Genomic DNA, 24,722 nt, shown 5'->3' with positions numbered 1-24,722 from the left:
GCAAGGGGAAGGCTGTTTGCAATAGCTGCCAACTTTGCTTTCTGGAGATACAGGTTCATGTTCGTGTAGTTCACTCGGTTTGTCCCACAGCATCTCAAGCACTTCTATACAATGGAGAAGCTCTTGGCTCCAGATGAATTCTGCTGGAGCTGAAGATTTGCACTAACTTGCAGAATTTGACCTTTTGTCCCAAGAAACTGTGGTGTGGCTTTCAAGTACTACTGTGAGTATGTACAAAATAGATAGGGAATATATCCATAAATCCCTGCAGCTGCTGCTGAGCCAGGAGAGCATCAGGGCAGCATCAATGTTGCTGACACAGGAGTTGCAGAGAGGAGCAGGAACCTCACCCTACTCAACAGGAAGGAAACTCATTTTCAAGTTCTTGTCTGTTATCCAGGATGGTCAAGAATGCCTTGGTAGTGTCAAATGTCTGTGCTGGTTGTTCACAGATGATCTCGCAGTCCAAGGAGGGAATAACGATACCAGGCAGGAGATCTTTGTCTTCGGACACTGACCTACCTCTTTTGGGGACAGGATGTTTTGCCGCACGGGCTGATGTAGTTACGGCCCTTGTGCTCTTCTAGGTCAAAGCTGAAAGAGCAGAGGGGAGGAGGATGCAGTAGCCAAAGCAAAAAGTTATGGAGATCCTTAAACACACTGACGTGTAGGAAACAGCTTTTAAAAGAGCTGTTTAAAATACGAATGAGCGCAAGATGTAAACGACTTGTTAAGAGACCAGCTTTCAGAGACAGGATAACCATAGGAGACTGCTTGGCTTGTACTGGATATTCATCCGACTGGCTGAAGTTTCTGGCTCTTTCCCAGATTCTTTAATGTGAAAATATTTATTGAAAGTGACTTCTTGATTCTGCGCATCTTGACCAGTGACCTAGGGATAAGTGTGATTTGCTGAGCCGATACTCATGCCTTTTTGTGTTTGAATACAGAACGGATATGTTTGTTGACTAAGTGGCATCTCCGGTGTAAATTCTCCATTGCTTGGTTGATGATGAGCCAACTGATAAGAAACTTGGGAAAGTTGCTTTCTTCAGCAAAGGGAAGTAATTTCTTGTAGATTTCCTGGGAAGAAGGCTGCAAAGGTTGTAGAAATGCTTTCTGCATGAAGTCAACTCAGCTTTTTCTAATTGCTCATGAAATAAGGATGAAAAAAGTAAAATTGTTTTGGTAGGAGCCACATGGCACCACGTGCCAAACAAAGCTCAGCAGTGATGCAAGAGGTCTCGAAGACTTAAAACTGTGCTGTCCCATTGAATTTCCCATACTGGCATCTGAATAGCAGAGTAGGGAGGAAAGAGTGAGAAAGGACTTATGGATGGGATGCTTCTCTAGGGAGGTGGACACATCTGTGAGAGGCAGCAAAGGAAAGACTCTGCAGAGTGTCTGCTGGAAGGGGAAGTGAGCCAAGGTAGGTAGGTTGCAAGTTGTAGAAAAAGCATGTGTGTGTTCATGCAGCAGCGTCTTCTGGCTGCTTGAGGTGTCGCTGGGCTCTTTCAAGGGAGCTCAGTAGTTTGGGGACTTCAGAGGGATATGTCTCTTCAGGGCGCTCTCTCCAGCTGGACTTAAATGAAATTATTTGTGATATACACCAGTCTACAGGAATGTGGCTGTTCTATCCCAGCTATAGGGTCTGTTTTAAACTTTGGATAAAGACAGACGGTCTCTTATGTCTTCTCGAGTCCAGCTGTTGCAATCCTTTTAAAGTGTTGCTTTCACTTAAAAACCATGAAGTCCCTTGCAGTGCAGCTTGTAAAGCAGAAGTTTAGACCAGCCAAGATGGTTTCTGAAGTTATCCTCCAGGGATGAAACTTCTAAAGAAGCCGCCACTCAGCTGCGGTACTTGAACAGCCTTCCAGAAACAGCTGTCGGGGCTGCAGAAAGCTGAACTGGAATCTGGTTCGTGGCTAAAAGTAAGTTTTGCCATTAAAACTAAAATTTAAGAGAGTCCAGCTGCCTGCAAAGTGCAGCAGCTGGCTTGAGCAGCCAGGGCACTCCTGGAGGAACAGGGAAAAATGTTTTATATTGTCTTTCATGAGCTCAGCTGCCCTTTAAAAACAAACACAAAGTTGGCCAAAGGCAGTTGTTTGTGTTGCAGGTGAATTGCAAGAAAGCACTTTAGGGATGTGGGGATACCTGCTGGTAGTTTTGAGGACGCTTCATAGAACTCCTTATAATTTAATTCAGATCTCAAAAGCTGTAATATAAGAGCAGTTTCCACAGTGTGATCCCATTGCTTAGCAAAGCCTTCTGCCAGTGCTTAGTTAAGAGTTGGACATCATTGTCTTTGGTGTTGCAGTGAAGATTTTCTGAATTGTACCTAACAAAGGGGATATTGGGTGTACTAGTCCCAAAGTTGCAGGAGAGGGAAAGCAATGGATCGTGGTCAAGGCGTTGAGGGAAACCGATCATTTCTGTTTCTATAAACTTTTGACTAATGACTCTTCTCATGGCTAGAGATTTTAAGTCTCACCTAATGACCTAGAAATACTGTACGTTTTGATGTAAGGTTTGAAGCTTGTGTGGAGTACAACCACCACAAAAAAATGTACACATGAAGTCCTTCTGTGGGGAAAATAATTGACCGGGGGAGGGAACCTGGAACGAGGTAGTAGTGGTGTTTGTGGCTTTTCTAAATATAAGGTGGCAGTTGGATGGTGGATTCACAGAAGAAAATCTCATAGGGGTAGTCCTCCTTCATTGCACATATACTGTATTAGCAGCAGCTATACATGGAAGTCATTTGGAGTCTAGTTTCTATTTATCCTGCTACAGAGGCGTTTTAAACCTTTGCTGTTGAGACGGTACAGAAAGCATGAACATCCTTAGGTCTCTACTGCAACATCTGGGAAAGGTATTTGTATATAAATATCTGAGCGAGATGGTCTTGTGTTGTGTGGATTTCCAGGCACCCTCTGCCTAATCCCACTTCTGATGGAGCACTCTCGCACTCGTCTCACGCTCGCTTGACTGTCTGCAGAAACACTGTCTCGAAGGGTCGTGTCAAAAGCGTCAGTCATGGGTTTCTGTAGTGATTGACATTAATTAGCCTCTATGTTTTCCTTCTCTCCCCCCATCCCCTTTTTAACTTCATGTTTTTCCTTTGAAACAGAGATTAATTTGAAGTAGCAAGATTGTAAACTGCCCTTGTTTGAACCTGCCTGCACTGTTAATTTTATTGGGCAATGGTGGGGAATAGTAGAGGAATTCAGCCATGATAGCGAATCACTTGCTATTACTGTGATTGTTTCTAAAGCCTTCAGCCTAACTACCTCATCTCTTCCCTCCGAAGCATTCTCCCTTCCTTTAGTAGTGTTTCTGTTCTACCCCCAGTCATTTTAAGTGAACTTCCGTGCTCTTCACCAGCCTCCCTTCATCTACCTCCGACTTGATTGGGGCATAACCTCAAGTTTCCTGTGGAAAAATCATCTCCTTGTCACTGTAGTGACTCAGGAAGCCTGTCTGTATCCAAAGTAGCTTTTGCTGTGTGTCAGTAGTATGTGCCTGGATTCCCCATATGCTTAAACACCATGTCCCTCTGGTGACATGGGATAGTTCTAGGGTAGTGATGCAGCTCCATCACCTTGGTTGGTGGGATATTTGGGCTGTATGTAGTGAGGAGGTGTGTTGTCAGTACCAGCTTTGGACCTCCTGCATGGCTGGCCTTGTTTTGGGCTATCTCGAGCAACCATGCTGTAGATTCCTGTGTGCTGAACAATCAGCCTCCTGCCTAATTTTTTCTTTTGTCAAGCTCTGCTCAAACAGTATTGTTTTGGTAAATATAAACCTCCTTTCTAGTTCCAGCCTAAAACTCTTTATGGCTGGCTCATACTGCTTTATCTTTCCCTTTCCCCTCCAAAGAGAGCCTTTGTTTTGCTCCAGTAGCAAAGCCAACATCTTTTTGTCTCATGAGAGAGGTCATCCTGCTGACCTTTTCTTGCACTATTCCAGTTTCACTTAACCTTTCTTGAACTCAGTAACCTGAAATTGAACATCATTCCAGCTGAGACCTTACTGGTGTCTTGTATATTTTCCCATTCCTCACTGAGACCTTGGGCAACATCTGGCTTTTTTACCCTCTTGCCATGAGCCACTAAACCAGCAAAGTCTTTCTCTTTCTATATCACTTCCAACTGTTGATCTCCCAAGCTGCATAACATATTTCTTTAATCCCAAAGTGCATGACTGCACTTGGCTTTATTACAAGCTGTACCTCCTGTCAGTTGTTTTAGTCCTCAAATGTTCTGAATAAACTTCAGCCCATCCTCTGAGTTGACAGACTTTCCCAGCTATCTGTAGTCTGCAGATTTCATTCACGCTCCCCTACTTTCCCTATCAAGGGAATTAGCAGAATTGCTAGATAAGACTGTCCCAAGGCAGATCTTTTAGGAAATCTGTTTATAGTTTGTATTTCTCACCAGAATTTCAACATCTGCACAAGCTGCTCTTTCTCTGGCTTTCAAGAGGTGGAGCTTGGTTTGGCTCTAATGTCTGTCCTAAATAGTAAACAGGATGGATCGTGGAACTGGGCTGATGGTGATTCACATGCAAGCAGGCACTGCATGCGCAGGGTGTTGGCAACAAGCATACATGTGTCAGAGTAGTGGTGTTAAAATATTTCCTCTTGGAGAGCGAAAAATGGGTTTGTATTCTGGTCTGTTATTATCAACACTGAACAGTTCCTGGAGAAGGTTATTGTTCATCTAAGAAAAAAAAAAAATAGGTACATCAAACCAGTGCTTTGAATGTAAAGTGAGAATGACATTTTTAATTTATACTCTTATTAGCTGTAGGAATGACTGGAGTTGAAAATTATCAATTCTGTTAGCTCTAAGCAATGAAGGCATGACTGAAATAGTATTGTCACTGGCTCACTTGCTTATCTGAGTGTGTTATCTGGCAGAAATGGTCTGGAAAACGGTCATCTGTATCCTCCTTTATGGCTGGTGCCAAAAGACCAGAATAGATCATCTCCATAGGCCTTGTCCAAGCCCAGTTCCAACTGGGAGAGGGGTGCCATGGTCTCCCAGAGCTTTGGGCAAGCAGTGCAGCCCTTTCTGTAAACAGCAAATACACCAAGTGGGTCATTTAAAAAAAAAAAAAAAAAAAAAAAAAAAAAAAGGCAAGCTAAATTTTGAAGCATACATTGTATATGCCTAAAATGGCCAATAATCTGAATCATTAATGGAAAACACGACAGATCTAGGGCATTAGCTTTATAAATTTCACCAGCACACATAAGTGTATGAGAGAGAGAATGCTGTACCCTGCATGATGTTCACTAAAATCATTATCTGAGGGAGGTGATGTACTCCAAATTCACTCTTAACTGCTCTGTTTCCCTTTGTTCAGCAGCTTTAAAGCTCATCTCGAGAATTCTAGCAGGTAAAATGAGCAAACAAGCCATTCCTGATGGCTTGGTGGGGGATTAGAAACTTGGCATCTCTTGAGTTGTTCAGCTGAGGCAGTGAGAGTCTGGAATACACTGGTGTGCAAATGAGCAGCAATTGCTGTCCAGCCACAAAAAACCACGTGTGACAAGTTGCTCTGTGTGTGCGTACTTGAAGAGACAATTTAGAATTTTGTCCTTGTGTTAATATGTGGAGGAGGAGTCTGTATTCAACTCATATTTTCTGTTAAAGAATCATTCAAAGGTAGGAGGGGTTTTTTTTGTTTGTTTTAATGCCTGGCATCTGCTCCCTGCTGCTGCTCTGCATATCTTTGCTTACCAGTATGCCAATGTTGGGTTCATAGAATCTCTGTTAATGGAAAAGCCATATTACTGGGCCATTACTATTTAGTCATTTGTGTATCAGTCTTTCAGTGTATAGTTGTGTTTTTTTAATAGCTCGTGGCTCCATAGAGGCTGATCCATTTAAGTCACGTGGTAGAGGGTTTTTATCGCTCAGTTAAAAAGTTTTTTCTGCTTGGAGTCAAATTACTTTCCACAACAGTATGGAAAGCCCCAGTTCTCAACAAGGGTTATTTAAGGGAACATCTGTACTTTGGGTGGCCTGTGTAAGAGGCTTTGAGTCACAGCCTTAGATCTGCTGAACCATGAAGCTTGTGCAAAAAATCCTTCCCAAGAAGCAAGACAGTTTTTATCCTGCCGCCTGGATGCAGCTGGGATATAAATGGTGATTGGAAGAGGAAAGGATGGGTGGGGATGATTGCACCAGTCTGTGTGAGAGCTCTGGCATTGTCCTCATTTTTGGTTCTGATGCTTTCTCCTATCCATTGAAGCAGATTTTCAAGACATTGCTACCACAGCTGTGGCGTTGCGTGGGTTGCATACTTGCATACTAGCCTGGGAATGTTAAACGAAGTTATAATGGGTTCTTATTTTCACCCCGTGATTTAAAACAAACTCTCTTAACATGTGGTTGTGGCTCGCGTGTTGTCACTTTACAGCACTTGCAGTTTCAAAACAGATGACTGAAATTGCAATGGTTTTTAAGAGCACACTTGCTTTCTCAACCAAGGTCTTCCTCCTCATGACAGGCTTCTTTCCCCAGTGCCTACAAGGACTCAGGTGGTCTCTCTGCGTGTGTGGTGCCGCTGTTCACCATTACGGAGCTGCTGCTCAACAGTCCAGTGTTTCAAATACATTGCTGCAAATGACTTCCCTGTGTCGTTTCGCCTGAGCTCAGGTGAGTTTAACAGCCCTGTGCAGCGCACAGGGAAGAGGCAGCAAACCTGAAGATGAGCAGCGGAAACATCGAATTTGTCTTACCGTGCTAAGATTTATAGTGTTTGCTGTCTTGTGTCTTAGCCTCATTTAAAGTACACACTTAAGCATGGCTTGTTGATAGAAAGCATGCCAAATTTCTGTCATTGAATTTACGGGCAAGACACAGGGCCAAAGTCCTGTCTTAGCTCCCATGTAGGATTTTCCTTTAATAAGGATGGTGGACCAATGGTTTATTGGGACTTTGGGGCCAGGTTCTTTCCTAGAATAAATAAGACTTTTCAGAAGATATATTGCAATGAATGTAACAAGGAAGAGAGCTCATTATTTTCCAAGAGAAGTGACAGATGAGAGTGCATTTCCACTGTGCAATTACCGTCACTCTTTTTTTTCTCATCACTGAAAACATCTAGTGGCCACTGCAATGGCAGTATTTGTGAATGGAAGCTGGGTGTATTCAAAACAGTATGAGTCCAGCAGTTTTCCTTTCTTACAGTAAATCTTGCCAAATACCTAATTTTCAAAGATTACTCTTGAAGCGCAGAGTTGAGAGTATGATTGGCTAGAGGACATTCATGAGTCAGTAATGAAACACTGATGTATAAAATGGTAATTGGTCCCGGGAGCACTGCAAGTGCCGAGCCAGATCACATCATGTGCAGATTCCAGTGCGGCAACAGAAACTATACAGATGTTGGCAGAGAGGGTTAAATTTGAGATTAACTAACCATGTTCTGCAGAGATGGTACTAAATGAAATACACTGTGTTCAGAAATTTTGGGATGATTTGTTAGTGAAGTGGTTTGCCATGCAGGTCTAGCCTCTATGCATTTGTTTCACAGATGGAGCTAGAGGTGGTTGCTTCCTTAGAAAGAACTGCTGCAATTTGTCAGTAAGTCCAAGTCTGACTAGTCCCAAAAAGTCAGTTTAGAAGCTAATTGTATTTTTTTATGCACCTATAGATGTTATGTTAGTTGTGCAGACCCTTTTAAGCATATTGCTTTCTGAGGAAAACTTAGTTTTTCTGTGTCAAAAAAAGTGCTGCAGCAATTCAGTTCCAAAATAATAAAAAAAATAATCCCCACCCTGCTGCTGTTTTTAGACATTTGCCTTTGGCCTGTATGACTTACCTCTCCACAAAGTCCTAACAAAACTGGTTCTCCATGGGTAGTTAAGCAAGCAAGACATAGCAGTTGTGACAATGGATTTAATGCCACTAGGTACACTGGCAGACTGTGCTGGAACTCTTCTGTGGTTTCTGATCTACCTGGAGTAATCATGGCTCTCTTGTCCCCATGGGCTGCTGTAATTGCAGGTTTGGGGCTTCCCATGTTTGTTGGTTTGTTTAAAGACTATCCAGAGGCATTTCTGCTGCACTGAGGGTAGGAGGGTCCCTTCAAAAGACTCTTCCCTTGTTTTGGGATGGGGGAGGTAGCATCTTTGGGATTATGTGGGGACATCTAAACTCTGTATGTCTCAATCCTAACACAGAGGCTTGATGAGAGTGTGCTTACTGCAGACTGGACCCCACCATACCTCTGCTATATTCCCCATCTGGTATGTGTGATCGGTGGTGCTTACAAAATAGTCCTTCAGCTCTTTCACGGCAGTAAAAATCAACAGTGTGGGTGGGACAAACATTCTTCATCGAAAACTTGGAGAAGTTGAAGCTAGGGTAGTAGCCAGTCCCTGGTGCAGGAGGAGTGTTCCTAGGGCAATTAGCTAATCTTTGCTCCACTGATTGTCTGTGCCACTCTGGAGAAAAAACAGAGCAAAACTCTTTGCCTGCAGAGTGTTTAACTGAAAGAGATCTTCTTGTAATGGTAGCTTTGGAAAATGTGCAGGCAAATTGGTCCATGTTTAGCAGAGCGAAGATTCCCAGAAAGCGGAGGCATCAGTCCTGCTCCCCACCAGCTAGGGTCACGTTATTGCCAGTTGCGTGGTAGAAATTCCTGATGGATGAAGTGACAGACTGTTTTCCAAGCTGCTGGGTATTCTCTGAGATGGACTGCTGGATCTTCTTCTCCTCTTGATTTCTTTCAACAATTGCCTATTGTGTCTGAAAACAATTACTCAGTTCTTCCTCTTAACCATGGCAGGACTGTAACTAAGGCTACTTTTTTCTTTTTTTTTTTTTTTTCTGCATTGCTGAATCTTAAATCTGGTGGAAGTTGGTAGGGTCTCCTCTGCTGAAGTTGAGATCCTGCACTTGCATCTGCATTGGGTTTGGGAAATATGGTGACACAGGTTAGCATTAGGTGGGTTGGCCAGACAGTGGAGATGTGATGGAGTGGCATGAATGTGCTTGTCCGCTGGCTCAAGATTCAGCAAATTCCAGTGTCACAGGATGACAGCAAGGACACCAAGTCTCTGTGCACTTTAACTTGTGCTTGCTAGAGTTTGCATGTACTTGTAGACATCTTGACAAATTATAGAGTGGTAACTGCTGCGGAGTGCATGTCTGGCATGGAACACAATGTGCCGATAGGGCGTCCTGAGCTCAAATCAGTTCAGGTAGTAACAGTGACACGCTGCTGCAGAGTTTCAGGGTGGTCGGAGTGTTGCTTTTATCATTTTAGCCTAGCCTCGCAGGGAAACGGGAGCTTTAAATATGCTGCAAGTACCGCCAGTGTCCTGTGAAGCTGTTCATTAATTGATATTTATGAGCACAATTGGAAGCACAATTGTTACAGTAAATGCAGCAGATCTTCAGTTAATCAGCGTGCCTTCCGCGAGCACTTGAAGCCCATGTGCAGAGTGGGTGATGACGCAAATTAAAATCCCGCTTTCAAAGGCAGGTGGGGATGCAGAGGCACAGCTGGGCGGGTTGGTAGAGCTCTCCCTGGTTTCTGAGCTGCTGGAGTTGCTAGAGGTTTGCCACCCCTATTAAACACAAATGGTAGGAAATGTTTGTTTTGGTTTGATTCTTAATCCCTCTGTATTTTTCAGGACAGCTGTTGACTGAGTTTGTGTGTTACTTGATTTGGACAAGAGTTAGCCAAGTGAGTGTCTCTCTGGCTCTCCCTTTCCTGTTGTGCCTCACTACATTGCGCTATTTGCGTTATAAACATCCCAGGATGATGTTTAAATCCAAATAAACAGAGTTGTCATGGAAATTAAAAGAAAATTGGGGAAGCACTTTTGTTGTTCTTGTGTAGTGCCTTGTATAATGGCATGTTCATAGAAACTTCAACTATGGGTGGGATAATACCTTTTTTTTTTTTTCTTTGAAGAAATAATGAAATCTGAGTTTGGTGGATAACCACCTAGTGGTGATTGGGTAAAATAGTTGCACCTCATACTTGCAGCCTCCACTTGCACCCACAAGTGGAGGGCAGGCTTCCTTGTACATTTGTTTTGGTCTTTCCCCCCCCCCCTCCAGATTGTGCCACTTGCTGTGTGATTTGTGGTCGGTTGCTTCTAGCCTCTCTGATTGCTGCTCAGTAAATGAGCAACGAGTTGCTGTTTTCTTCTCCTGACAGCACTGTGGCCATCACCAGCTGACAGATGCTCGTGAAGTTAGGTCAGTGGTGCTCTACTGCCAGATGATTGTAGTTAAAAAAATATTTATAACTGGATAGATTTTTTTTTTTATTATTCTTTGGGTATTGATTGATTGACTTTTAGCTGAAGCCAGTAAATTTTTTTGACAGATGAAAACCAGATTTTTTTGGTGCGAATTCTTCCTGTGTCTGTTTGCTTTAAGAATGCTTTTAATACTTGGCTCATAGGAATTTAATCTTTTTTTTTTTTTTTCTTCAGAAGATGATCATTTTATATCATGTTGTACACTGAGGTTAATACAGGTATTTGGAGTGTACAAAAGGTCTTCTGTATATATGTTTTTAACACAAAAATACCTTGCATGCCAACAGTGCCATCAGGTCTTTCTCTCCCTTTACTTTTTTCTCAGATCATTTCAGTTCTTTAATCTTTTACAGACATACTTTCTTCAAAGCAGGATTGTAAGTCTATGGTTTATATTATAGTTTTATTTTCTTGAACAAATCTTAGCACAAGTACATTAAATATAAACTGGACAAATGCAAAGTATAGTAAGTAATTAATGACAACTGTTTTAGTGCAAACATCATAGAAATAATGCATGTGTGTATTTTAGAATGTCTCCTAAAATTTGTACATGGGCTAATCGCTGAACTTTTTGGAAGGATTTGAACATGGAGAGAAACGCTAAATATGCAGCTAAATTGGGGAAAATGCAAAATAGAAAAAGGTGTGGAATTAGCAGCATACGTCTATGAGGATTATCAGGGTCTTAATGCGGAAGTCACTTGAAATATGTTGTGTGGTAGGCAAAAGGTCAAACTAGATAATTGCAGTGGTCTCTCTTGGCCATAAAAGCTATGAATTGGGTAGTGCCAGCCATATGTTTCCAGCAGAATAGGACACAAAATGCAGGAAGCCATTATTTTGAAGAGTTTATAATCCAAACAAGATAGATACAGAATAAACAGGATGTGCCAGAGAACTCCAGAGGAAATGACTGGGATGTGGTTGTTTGTGAAAATGTAGTCTTTGAGAGAGCATTGTAGATTTATAACCTCTGGGCATCGTGTAAGAAACGAATGGAGAGGAGGACTTGAATGGGTGGAATGATGCATAGAAGGAAAAATGATGAAAAATGTTTTATACATTGAGAGAAAAGGGGAATGGAAGAAGAGCACAAGGATGGGCCAGTCAGTGTCCTCACTGGTGGAGGGGAGAAAAATGAGTGCAGGCTTCATGGACCTTAAATAGGGCTGACTTGGTCTGGGCTTTCAAGACAAGAATGCTGGGTGAGAGTTACTTGCACTGAAGGTGTCTGTGGTCCTGTGGTGTCTGGTACCCAGGCTGGCAACAATGCTGAGCTTGGTCTTCTGCCACTCAGCGCAGCTCCTGGAGGCAGGGCTAAGTGTGGGTTCAGACACTGCAGGTACAAAAGCCCTCTTATCTGTTTGCAAGGGGAAAAGATGGAAGAGGTAACCATGTGTTCTGGGAATGGAAGTGGGTTAGGGACTGGGGTTTTAGCTGTTTCAAGTCTCAGCATCTGAAGTTGTGGCCCCAAACCTAGACTGTGGCAACCACCTCTAGGAATCCGCATTCAAAACAATTACCTCTCAGTCCATTTTAATATTAAGGATGTAAATTGAAGAAAATACATGGCCTCTTGTAAGTGATTGAAGATCTGTTACAACAGCAGCTAAGTGCGAGGAGTGCATTTAATACTGGCATGCCAGCATGTGCTGCCACAGGTATGCATGAATAGGTACTGTACCTGCTTTGTAGATGCAGTCATGGATTTGTGTGCAAAGATCAGACCCGTGTGCATGACAAGGTGTGAATTTGACAAGGATCACTTGCCTCACTGGGACCTCTGGACAGACTTACCATCTGAGTATAAAAACCGTTACAGTGTGTATTGTTCTGTTTAAAATACCTTTTAAATGGCAGGGATTCCACATCGTGATTCTTTTTTCCACATGCATTGAAAGCATTTTAAAACCTGTTTAAAATATCATCTGTATTAATTTAACTGCATGGATGCATTTTTTAAAAATATCAAGAGCAGAGAAAGGAGACTCTGGGAGCATGTCACTTGCTGCCTCCCATCAAATGCCAAAATTTATTATCAGATGAGGCTTTTGGATATCTTAATCAGAGTGGTTTCTGCCTTATGATGCAGGGTGTGAAAGTCCTGTGGGCGCTGTAAATATTTTACATTTGCAGAGGGATGGATTGCTTTAACTGGAAGAGTTGAGTGGTAACACAGGCACCACCCCATGCCCCCCACCCCTTCTTGTCTCTTCTGGGCGTTGAAGACCTGCATGCTGTGGGTGGCTTTCAGAGATGGAAGAAATTTCAAGGATGGCCAGGAGCAGGTAGGTTTGAGCTCTGTGACTGTGACAAGAGGGTGGTGAGAGCTCAGTGGGGTGATGGCCAGAAGATAATTTTCAGACACTGCAATAGTGAGGATGTTGGGCCACATAGCAAATACTCATGAAAAACCACTCCAAAAATGTTCATATGTGCAGGCAGGGGAGGTTTAGGCAAATAGCTCCTGAGGGTGATCTATGAGGTCTGCCTCATGTCTCCAGTTACAGTCTTTAGTAGAGGTGAATCATTGGTATCAAAAATCGTACAATCTGTGCTGTGACTTTTTGGCTGCTCTTGTCTCCTGCTGCATGTTGGCACCATGAGAGGGACGCTATCCACACAGCACTTATTTAGTTGTTGGCTTGTACAAAATTTATTAAATTCCAGCTATTATTGATCATAAATACTAAATTATTTTCCCATATCTTTTTTTCACCCATTCAAAGAAATAAAATACTTCATTATTCATGTTTTTTTCCCCTCATTGAGATGGAGGCTATAGTTTAAAAGATCTGCTGATCTTTTAAAGTCCTGCACTCTGAAAGACCTCACGGTTGAAGTGCTAACTTGGTCTTAATCCAAAAGTTTGCATCAGGGTCCTATTGTGTGGCTCAGTTGTGCGAGGAGGGGAACCAGTGTTCCTGTGGGACCTAGGTTGAGTACATGGTGTGGATGCTGCTGACAGCGAAAGCTCTCAGGGATCCTCTTCTCTGGCTGCCAGCTGCTAGGCAGAAGAAGCAGAAGTCAAGGAGTAAGCTAAAGCAGGGCCTAAATTGTCCTCAAAGCACTGGAGGAGACTGTTGGCCTTGTTGTGGTTCCTTAGCTAAATGGAGAGCATTTGTCTTTTGACAAGAAAAAAGTCCCATGAAACTGGTCTGTGTGCTTTTTGCTGGAAAAGCAAAATTCAAATGAGACTCGTTATCTGCATGGTTTGTATATGTAGGAGTTGCATTAATTATACTCATTAGCTTAGTTTCTTGAAAGAAATGCTCTTGATCTTACCCCTTGTGCCAGAAATACAATCTGGAATGAGTCTGTGAAAATAAATAACACATTGATAAGGTTCATACAACAACTTCTGAGTACTGTGGTTTGGCAGCATCTGCCACCGTGACCATTCACGTCTTGCCTTGTTGGGACACTTCAGATTATCTTTCTTGGACTTTAACTGGTAAGAGCTACCATTTAACAAGGCAGTCCACATGGTTAAGAGGTATTGCTCTCTCTGATAATATTTGGTGTAGCTTACACTTGTCAGACACTGGAATCTATTTACTGAATTCTTTTCAGACAAGTCGTTTTTGGCACTTTGCAAAGTTTCCTTCCATGTGTCCTCACTGGCTGAATGCTAATTTATTCAGAAAGGCTCAGCTCCAAATACACGAGACAGTGTTTTCAGTGTTTCCTACTGTCTGGACAGCACTGTGTTTGCAGAATTCATGCCTCCTCTCTCCTTTGTACCCTCAATTTCCTTTGATAAATGTGTGATGATGTGACACAGTCTATATACTTACATTAAATAACATTGTATTGTAATGGGAAAATGGATCTCCATTGATAGCCTCTCCATCAGGAAACACCTGATAAGCTCATTGTATCAATACAATAAATACAGTTAGAGTGCCTTTGACAAATGACATCTTTGAATCTTCTAGTCCTTAGTGATTTCTCTAGCCTGGAGGATACAATAAATTAGCTGATCTAAGCCAAATTGTCCTAAATATCCTGACTATTTCTAATGTCTGAACCAGTAGCAGAAATAGAAGAAAATTGTAAGGAGAAAGGGATAGAAATTATAGGGCATGCAAAAAGAGAGATTATCAGGTTTGAAGGGCAGTTGTTTCCATTTAGTCTGACCTTGTGTGTAAAAAGAAGCTGTAGACCTTCTTGAAAGATGTTTGAAACATGTAATCACTTAGTCCAAGCTTTGAGCTTGGATTTTCTTCTCCCTTAGTTCAAACACCATAAGCAGCTCAGATACTCATCTTTGTGGATCCCAGTGTCACAGAACCTGATTGTTCATGGCGGATTAACAAGATGTAGAAATTAAACCGAGGAAGTGCTTTTGATCTCCTTTACAATCTAGGAAATAAGGTGCAGTGTACCCTGCTCCCCTACCCATGAAAATGGCTTAGTTTGAGCAGTAGTCACATTAAAACACATAAGTACCAAAAAGTGCTTATATGCTCTGCCAGCACAGAGCTCTGTCCTGTCCTACCAGGACATGCTTAACGTTGGTGCTCTCGTGGTTAGGTTGGGAAGCTCGATGCTGATCTCATGCCTGGACCTGTTGTTGTAATTCACGAACTGCATGTTCTTAGACCTAATTCCCTGCAGGTCTGATCAGTGAGGTGATTCTCTGGGTGTGCCGACCAGTCATGCATGTATGCGCAACAGGGACTGTGTGCAGGTAAGCTCTTGTGGCCACTCTTTAATTAGAAAAAAAAAAAAAAAAAAAAAAAGCTTTGTTGGAGGTCACATCTGGCTTTGTGTGTAGTTGGGGCACTTGCTCATGGGCAGTTGCATGGGACGACATTGTTAAAGCGTGAATCCAAATGTTTTCTGTTTCAGAGTGTAGATTTTGCTTTTTTTATGAGAGGGAAGCTAGATGCATCCTATTACTTAACTGTTGATACTCCTTTGTTGCATCTGATCTGACTCAAGCCTCCTCGGCCTGCATTAAGACCTTTGGCAGTAAAGGTTTTCTCGGCAAAGACAAGATCTTATATTTTGGGAACTGGGTCATTTGGATCAGTTAGGAAAGGGGGCAAACCAAAGCTTTAGAATTTAAGGAACTCCTCCAAGGTGTCTTGTTTTTCACTGGGTGATGTCTTAGCCAGGTAACATGTTACTAAATCTGTCTTTTGGGTTTGGTAATCCTTGTGAGATCCTACTCGTCAACCAGGTTTTAGAATGAAGAAAAACAGGCAATTAAGTGGGGAGGCATTGGTTTCACCTGCCTACCACAAAGAGCTGGTTGATGTCCTCCCAGTAAATTACAGCTTGCAGAAGGCAGCAATTCATCTTTGCAAGCACAACAAGTGTGAGAACACTTGTTTGGCAAAAGCAATATTCAGGCCTGTTTGCACATTGACTATTTTCCTGTAGAAACTCGGGAGCAGATTACCACATGGTGTTTCTCCTGAAGCCTCCAGAGAACTCTTTCAGAGAATGTGTTTCTCCTCCCTTTCCCTTGGTTGTGACCATGCTTTCTCACCCTGCCCTTGTGCTGCCACCAGCATTGTGTTGGCACATGGTCAAATAGGTCAAGGGTACAATGCCATTGAAAACAAGTTCTCCATGCTACACTCCCAAGTTGGTTTTTCATAGAATAGCCCAGTTTGGAAGGGACCTCAGAAGATCGTCTAGTTCAACCTTTCATGGGAAGGGGAGGCTAGATAAGCTTATCTAGCACCCTGCCCAATCGCATCTTGGAAACCTCCAGGGATAGGGACTCTCCCACATTCTTGGGGAGGTTGAAATTTTTAATTGCATCACTTGCCTGGTTTGCTGATGAAATGTCTGCGTGTGCCCTGGCCCTGGCAGATGGATGGGAGTGCAAAAGCATCTAGATAGAGCACTGTAGTAGCATTGGTTGAGGTTGTCCTAATCCTGCTTCTGCTCTCAGCTCTGCCATGGATTTGCCATGTGGCCTCAGGCAGTCCCTTTAATCCCATTGCAGGTTTCTCCATGACACAATCAAATTAATGCTGGTGACCTGTGTGGAGCACAGGGACGCGTTGAGCTTTATGTAATCCAGTTTAGCATGTGGATTAATAAGGGATGAGAGTTGAGCCCAGTTTGTTGGTGTAATACTTGCTTGTTTCTCACTCCTTGTGGCCCTGGGGCCATTGGGAAGCCCACATCTCTGTGGGGTGTGCGTTCACATCACTTACCAGTGCAGGGACCAGTGAAACCTGGTGCATCCTGGGCTATCAGTTACATCCCTGTGGAGGACCCAAGGTGCAGGCTTGTTTGAATGGTGTGCACTGGTGAGAGGGACATCGTGGAAACCCTACGTGACCATGAAAGTAAGTGTGGCCATTGTGAGAATTACCAACAAATTGTATTAAACTTCAGAGGAAGCTGCTCTTACTCACTGCTGAGTGATGAGCAAAAGAATTTGGCCTGTGAATATCATTATGTGATTTATTAGTAATCACTTTCATAATGTTTCTCATCTATAGATCTTAAGTGGCAATTAGTATGAAGGTGAGAAAGAATTATTCTTATTTTATTGAGGCACAAAAACATCAAATGACCTGCTGCAGGGCATTTCATGAGTCAGTGGTAGGGTTGGGCATAATGCCTGCTTTGAGAGGATAATTTTGTACGATTGGTTTGTGTCTGCTGGTGCCAGTTCTGTATGTGATTTGGTTAATAATTGTGAACGTGACTTGAAGTTTTATGGAGTTGTTCACTGATGGTGGGTCGGAGTGTTGCCAGGACTTGCTGACAGAAGAGGCTAATTCATGCTAATCTGTAGACTTGGTATAGTTTAATCCACTTCATCTTGAGTAACGTGTTTCTCCTTTTAAATTCCAGTTCCCATTTCCACTGCTTTATTTAACACATACCTGCATGTTTTTTAATGGGAAATAAGAAAAACCCTTCAACCCTTAACAGCTCTGTAGGTGTCCTAGCTGTTGCTAAAGTAGTCTGCTGCCTTCTTGAAGCTGGAGCTGGTTTTTCTCCTTGTCCAATTAAACCACATAATTAAATCTCCCTCTCTCGTCATAGCCTGCATTTTTAATCCTGTAACTGAGCTCAGCCTGCCAGAGGAAGTTCTCCACATTTCTCAACACAGAGGATCTCTAGTAAACACGGCATTAAATCCAGTCCCATGCTGCTTCTCTGTATTCATCTGTCTTTTCTTGACCTGGAACTTTTATGCCGGGTGTTTCCTGTTCTAATGGTTATTTTATTTAAATGCCAGATGCACTGTGATTATACTTAAAGCTCAAAGTATAAGGAGTTGGGGTTTTTTATGTGTTAGATTTAGTTACATGTACTTGATATTTAGAGTACAAGCACAAAGATGTTTTGACTGAAACTGCCTAGACCCAATTTGACAATCAAAAAGCTGGAAGTTTCAGGAGTGAAATGGCAACATCTCTTCAGCAATACTAATCGGTTCCTTGCTTCTGTATTCACTGCATGTCCTTTGTTTGATGGTGGAAGCTTTTAAATCAGTCATTGCATCGTATGTGAAAATCTCTTGCAGTTTCAGAGTGTAGGTGTGAGGAGCTGACCTGAAGAACTTGCAGCCCTGTGGGGCTTTACATGAGGATGCTTGATGACTCTGATACACCAAACAAAATCTGAAGGTACTACAAATAATCCTTCACTTCAGGGCTAAAGAAATTACAGACATCTCTTACCACCTGAACGTTCACCTTGAACTCTGACACAGAAGTGAGGAAGAGTGAGTACTTCTGAAATGTTTCCTTCTCCTTACCTGTAGCATCTCCTTATAGAAGTTGCTTTTGAAACTAGATTCAAACGGTTCTTTACTGTTTTCATTTTCAGCTGTATTTGCTGTGTGAGAGGGGCAAAGCTGTACACAGGAGACTGCTTAAACAGAGATGTGCAAAAAACCCTGTGCACTATTTGTATTTCTATCTAACGCTTGAAAATGAAGACTCAAATTCCTTAGTTCTTACTCAAGCTCTTTGCTCAGGTCAAACCGAGGCCATGAATAAACGATGTTGGTAGGATTTTTCCATGTGTGTATGAAAGTGACGGGGCTGTCAGGAGAGCATGTTTCGAGTAACGGTGGTTGGTTGTCTTGTGTTGGATTGTTAGGTGTAACCTCTAGCATTTGTGGCCTTTCCTGGAGCATATGGAGACCTCATCTGGAGTAACTATTATTTGTGCTGCGAAAATGCTTTGGTAGATGTGTGAATCTTCACATTAAGTCTGTGGAAGACTTGTCTGTGGGCAGGTATTGCTGATCATTAATACTAGATCTGTGTATGCCTGCATCACCTCACACTTCCAATTTGATGCAGATCAGGCATAGACATTTGTTAGACTAGCAAGTGAACATAATTTACACAGGATTCATACAGTATGCAGAAGGACAGATGATCCACAAGTGGCCTTATGTGTCTCAGGATGTAGTTAACCCTTCAGCTTTTTTGGGGGAAGGGAAAGGGGGGACGTTAACCTGGGAGGAGCTGCAGTATTTGCATGCTGGGTTGGCACAATCTTAACTCCATTTTCCAGGATCTAGGACTAGATTTTCTTTCTGGCTAAACTGTTGCCTGAAGAGCAGAGTAAACTTATGCTCTGGGAAGTCCATACACTTGTAGTTGAAGTCTGCAAAGCTGGCTTGGACGCTTCAGCCTGCAACATAGGTGCATACTGAGATCTCTGTATTAGTGTTCCTTGCTCCCATTTGTGTCATCAGGAGCCCTTTTGCCACATCAGTATGACAATGGCTGGATACATGGGGTCTGTGTATGTTTATTAGGTCTCATTGATTACTATGTGTTCTGAAGACAGATTATTAATTAGCACAACAATTTGCTAGAGAGGGGGTGTGTGTAGGGAGTGGTGCTGGTACTGTCTGCTGTCACGTCTGGAAGAGATTCAATGAGGGATGCAGCTGTCTGCCATATAGTTAAGAATGGGGTCGGGTCAGCAGTGCAGAGTGAGAATTCTTGCCTAGTAAAGGAAAAAAATGAGTTTAGAGCAAGGAGAGAAGTACAAATAAGCCAAAAAAATCCTCATTTTTTAGGATTTTGTTCCAAATGGGCAGTGCTGTTAAAGTAAGAGTTGGCTCCTGTGTTATGTGTATTGGGAGAGGGCTTTCAAACAACTGCATCGGTATCTCATGTTGTTCCTTTCCAGGCTTTTTTTTTTTTTAAAGGAATGCTGTCTTCTCCCTCTCCACTTATTAACTGTTTTCTGGGAGGAAAAACCTCAGTGCAAAGCAGTAGCTCAAAAAAAATCTTTGCCAAACGCTCACTTTAACGGATTGGATGCTGGGGATTAGTTTTTGCTTCCCACCTATGGTGATTTCAGGGTTTTTGCAAGCGGGGGGTACAGCCTGGAGATACTCTGTTCCTTCAGTCGAGGGAAGCCCTAATACCTGGTTATTCAAGGATGCAGCAGGGAAGGTACCTAGGAAAGTCCCCATCCACTGCAGTTGTGCTTCACATCAGCTGTACCAGGTGCTGCCTAGATGACACTGAATTGACAAGGGATTATTTGGGTTATAGAAGTTAAAACTTCTGAGGCTGGACTGTAGTGTGGAGGAGGGAGAAGACAGGGAATTCCACAAGGGCTTCTTCTGAAGGAGAAAGGCAAACCCGAAGCATAGCTGGGACTAATGGGATCCTGACTGAGCTGAACTTTGTAGCTTTACCCCGTGTCTGCAGCAGATTGACCAAAACTCTGCTCTTGGAGTTGCCTGATTTCAGGGTGTGTCACTGATTTGTTCTGGATTGTGACAGTTCCTCTGACTTCACTGCAGCTTTTAAAAAAGGAGGGGGTTTGTGTTTTTCATCCATTGCAAAATTGTGTTTACTACATTGTCACCTAATATCCTTCCCTGATTTTTGTTGAGGAGAAGGTTAATCTGACTTCTCTTTAATTTGGACACTGGTAACTTGCTTTCTTTTTATCTCTTCACAAAAAATTCTTGAGTTCTGATTTTACAGAATTGGAGCTAAAATTTATTTCTAATTTTTAGAGCTAAAATCCTACCATTTTAATTATACGGGCAATGTTCATGTCATGCTACAAAGAAAATGCGAGAATTTGAGCGTGTCCCTGTAGTTACTTAATGTTTGTCATCGTGGATAAAATTGGAGGGAGGAGGAAAGCCAGACTGAGACAGAGGATGATCAAAAGTCCAAAAGGTCTCAGAAGCCTGTGTGCCTTAGAGAGTTTAAAAATGGGACACTGATGTCAAAGTCCCTTCGGTGCTTTCAGATGTGCCATTCCAGAGTTCAAAGGACCCTGGAGCCACAGATGAAGCAGGCTGAACCTGGGAATGGTATGGGTTGGGAGCAATTTATAACTGCAAATTGTCACTTAATTTTCTTGTTGTTATTGTCATGCAATTAAAGTCATGGCCATTGAGCTAAAAGATGAGGGTGTTTGATTGGATTTTAGGGTCTGTAATCACTTCTGTGATGTTGCTGCCTGGAGGTAGGGAGTTGCAAACTAATCTTTCCAATAGGAGGATTATAGTTGAGGAGGGAGTGCTGGGTTTAAAGAAAGAAAAGTTTAAAGCTGTCATATAGTGGTTTCCACTCAGATGAAAAAGCAGAGGATTATAAAGCTCTTTTAAAAGATAATACAAAAAAAAAAAAAAAAGCATTGTTAGAGAACTGACAATGGAAAAGTTGCTCTCAGGGAAAAAAAGCTCTTGGGACTTGCATTATGAAAGGATGGTTCCCCACAAGTATGGGGTGAAGCGAGCTCCCAAAAGGCATGGCAGACAGCTCTCAGGGCTGCGCATCTCTGAAATGTTGCTCCTGACAGAGGTTTTCTCAGCTAAACCAGTGGCTGAGCAGCCAAGGTATGGGCTGCTCTCAGGTGCCCCTGCAGCACTGTAAACCCTCTGGGCTCAGTCTGAGATCAGGAACTTTATGCACTTTGTGTGTTGCTTTTTTGTCTTTGTGTTTTGGACCCTCGTGCTTTATGCAGAAAGGTGTCTCCATCCGACCTTGTTGAGGCTTGAAGGAATTTTTTGCAGCTGGAGAGGCGGCCAGGCTGCCTCAGGGTGAGTGCTGAGGACAGGAGACTCGTGGCTAATGTGGGGAGATGCAAGCAAATGAGATAGAGAATATGGAAACTTGCAGGAGTTTGAAAAATGAAGGGAAATTACATCCTTCTCTCCATATTCCCTCAGTGCTGCCTTAATCCATCAGGTCAGGAAGGGACTCAAAAACTCATTTCAGACCCTTTCTGTGCTCCCATGCGTTGGACTTCGTGTGCTGTAAGGTGCTAGCCAAGTAGCAGGGTGCTCAGGTGAGACAGGGAAACCCACATTTGTTTCTGTGCCCTTTTGAGGCCTTTTTGTGTGACTAACCCAGGATCGTTTTGGGCCTGACTTTCTAAAAATTGATGGTATTGAGGCATCTGAAGGTTTTTCACTGTTGTACTCTCTTGGGTCTCTCACGCTGAGTAGCCCATGTTTGACTTGGATCAAAACACGAAGCAGTGTCAGCCACTCCAGTACTCCTTGATAAGGAAGGGCTGATGTATTTAGTCATGGTAATTGTAAAACATCTCCATTTTGTGATTAAATTTGATTTATGTTTATGGTGGGATTTTAAAATACCATTTTCATGAAAACAACTTCTTTCATGAGCACATATGCCTTGAGACATAAGGATTTAAGGATGCCTATAGAGCATTGTGAACTGGAAGAGTAGTGGCTGTAAGTATTAATTGTTACAGAAGGAAATTTTTTTTCATTAATTAGCAGTAATGGGTTTAACAAGATAAAGCTGGGTCAGACTACTGCATAGCATGTACGAGGCCAAGTGATAACCCCTGGCATAAAACACACACATGCGCACGTCTAGTTTTGAGATGCTTTGCTAAATTTTTTCTCATTGCTAACTGAATTACTGGGGGATGGTGAAAACCTGTGGAAGGACTACAGAGGAGCAGTAAGAGCAGCATGGCTGAAGGACCTGAGCCAGCTGGCGTTGCCAGGTATTGGTATTTCCGAAGAAGCCAGAGTTTCTGGGAGTTTGCAGAGGCTGAGCCAAGCGCAGCCAGGGGATCAGGTGAGTGTGGGAGTCCTGCTTGGCTGACAGCCATGGGGACTCGCAGGATGCTCTCTGAGTTTACATGGGACAGGTAATGGAGCAGGTTGCTAAAATCCTTGAAGATGCAGGAATAGTTCAGTCGATACCTGCCGGCATGCTGCTAGCAAGGAAGCAGCAATGTTGACCCACGCAAACACAAACCCTGTGCTTTGTTTCAGACCAGAGATCACTGCTGTGCAGCCAGCTGTGGGTTTTTTCCTTTGTATTCGGCTTTTAAAATTCAGATGCTTTGGACAGAAACATTATAGTGCAAGTCTGTGTCTCTGAGGACGTTAGTCTGTTGAGACACTTGGCAGGAGCGCAGAATTTCTGAATGTGGAGTAACTTGCTTTTTCATTTTATAAACCCTTATGTAAACACGTTGTTTGGATCATTGGGAGTCGATTGTTTAACTTTTCTCTCTACGGTTTGAAAAACAACAACAGAAAAAAAAGCCCCAAAGGAGAAAGAAACAAAACAGTACTTATTTTCCTGGTGTGTCCCTGTAACACTTTCCAAATGTAAAAGCCTCTTAAGATACAAAAAAGCAGCCATACTATTTATACTGCCTTTATGAAAAGACTGATCAAAGGAGCACAACTGTGCTTGGCTTTATTTAGCGTTGATGACTGAATTAATGTCAGGCTGCTTATTATTTTATGGAATTCAAAAGTTGTGAGCTCTGCAAAGCATAAAGCCAGCTAAGGCTCTGGTGTGTGCTCGATTTATATCGTATTATGTGCTGCACTATCACAACATGTTTTGTGCTCTGATGGCTGCATTTCTTTGTCAGTCACTTGGAAAGTCTACTTTGTGTTTGGGGCTTGTCTTTTTTTTTTTTTTTTTCTTTTTTTTTAAATCCTGATGAAGGGTGGTGAGAATTGGGAAGGTTTGACCTTGCTGGGAATGCCTGAGTATTCCTTCACAGGCGAGAGCTAATCCCATCTGTGTTCAGCTGAGCAGCCAGTAGTCCTGGCGCGCAGGTGGAAAGGGGTTAAAAGACATTCATGTGCCCTGACTCATTGTGCCCAGCTGCTACGGTCAAGCAGCTTTCTTGGCCACTAACAAGGCTGTGAAGAGGCCAAGTAAAACCAGACTCACAAAAAAGCCCCGACAGATGAGGTGAGGGCAGTTTCTGCTGATTCCCTTAGAGGCTTGATACCTTATACCAGAATGTTTTGATGTTGTGTACATATATGGGGCAGAGCATGAGGTCAGGTGTCACACTGCCTGGGGGCAGGGGGAGAGGAAGATGCAGCAAGTGTGCTCAGATGGATAATTTAAAGGGTTAATACTAAAATGGTAGTATGCCAACAAACTGTGCAGCTCGTTAAAGCCTGACTTTAAGGGGTGGATCATATGGTCAGATCCCAGACCAGAAACTTCAGTAAAAAGCTTTAGATGAGTTTTTAGGAGTGCTGTTGTCTCTCTTTCTGCATACACAGTCAGGGCATGGCTTTTGTTCTGTCCTGTGAGCTGTGGCTGTGGATGGGAACAGGCAGCACGGTCCAGCTCTGAGTATCACTGGCGTGGGACAGCAGCCTTTTGACATGGCATAGGTCAGCATTTTGTTGTTGAGATTTCTCCTTTTGTAACTGCTGGTCACGTTGGTGGTGAAAGCAATGCTGTGTCTAAAGCAGAAAAACCCAATTCTTACGCTAGGCAAGTTTGAAATAGTTGGCTTTTCCCACGTTCTCTGGACTTCAGAGGTTGGCTGTGATTTCCCTCCCCCCAGATGTTCACATTTCTTTATGAATCAGGTATTGTTTTTATTACCTTCATTGGGTTGCCAGGAAGAGTGTGTTTTGCCTAATCATAGTTTAACCTTACCACCTGCATGGAAGTAAAGATGATGTGTGAGCCTGAAAATAAAATGTGATTGATTCTTTCCTAATGTCCTCTTGTACAGGCAGGTTTAGGCAGCAGTGGGCATCGTGGGTCTCCTGCCTGCAGTCAGCACTGGCTAGTTTATAGAGCTCTCCTGTCGTTGGTACTGGCTTTGGTGATGGCAGAGCCTGGTAGATCCACAGCTTACCTACATCAGCCCTGGTCAGATGATCTGGAGATGCTCAAGAGCTTCGCATTTTCCAAACACTGAAAAGGTTGGTCTAAGCAAAACTGGCAGATACTTGGGAGATACTTGTGGGATCCAGAGTTTTTCCCATTACTCAGGAGCAGGGCTGATGGACCTGCTGATGGACTCCTCAGGACCCTAGCCAAGCCATGGGTGTTCCTACATTTTTTGTGTCACATCTCTACGGTGGCCCTTTGAGACTAGTGCTTTTCATGGTGCCATACTCACACCTTGCTTGCCCTCCCGTGAAGGGATTAACAGGCAGGCCTGGGTCCTGCAAACTGCGGGTTCTGCT

The 24,722-nt window shown here is 42.9% G+C and overlaps 1 protein-coding gene across 5 annotated transcripts in view; it reads left to right on the top strand.

The window, feature by feature from the left end:
- The window catches only part of PDZD2 (PDZ domain containing 2), a 139,831-nt gene that overhangs the window by 26,875 nt on the left and 88,234 nt on the right, over positions 1 to 24,722 (top strand). Inside the window, exon 1 of one of the 5 annotated variants that reach the window (XM_074931336.1) lies at positions 6,555 to 6,668. The exons of the other annotated variants lie outside the window; for them this stretch is intronic. The gene's annotated coding sequence lies outside the window, so the exon portion shown is untranslated. Of the gene's footprint in view, positions 1 to 6,554; positions 6,669 to 24,722 lie in introns of those variants that run through there. 5 annotated transcript variants of the gene reach the window in all.

The sequence above is a fragment of the Athene noctua genome, chromosome Z (genome assembly GCF_965140245.1).
Source record: "Athene noctua chromosome Z, bAthNoc1.hap1.1, whole genome shotgun sequence".
Lineage (NCBI taxonomy): Eukaryota > Metazoa > Chordata > Aves > Strigiformes > Strigidae > Athene > Athene noctua.
The sequence above is the reverse complement of the archived record's forward strand: the minus strand, read 5'-3'. Positions and strand labels throughout refer to the sequence as shown.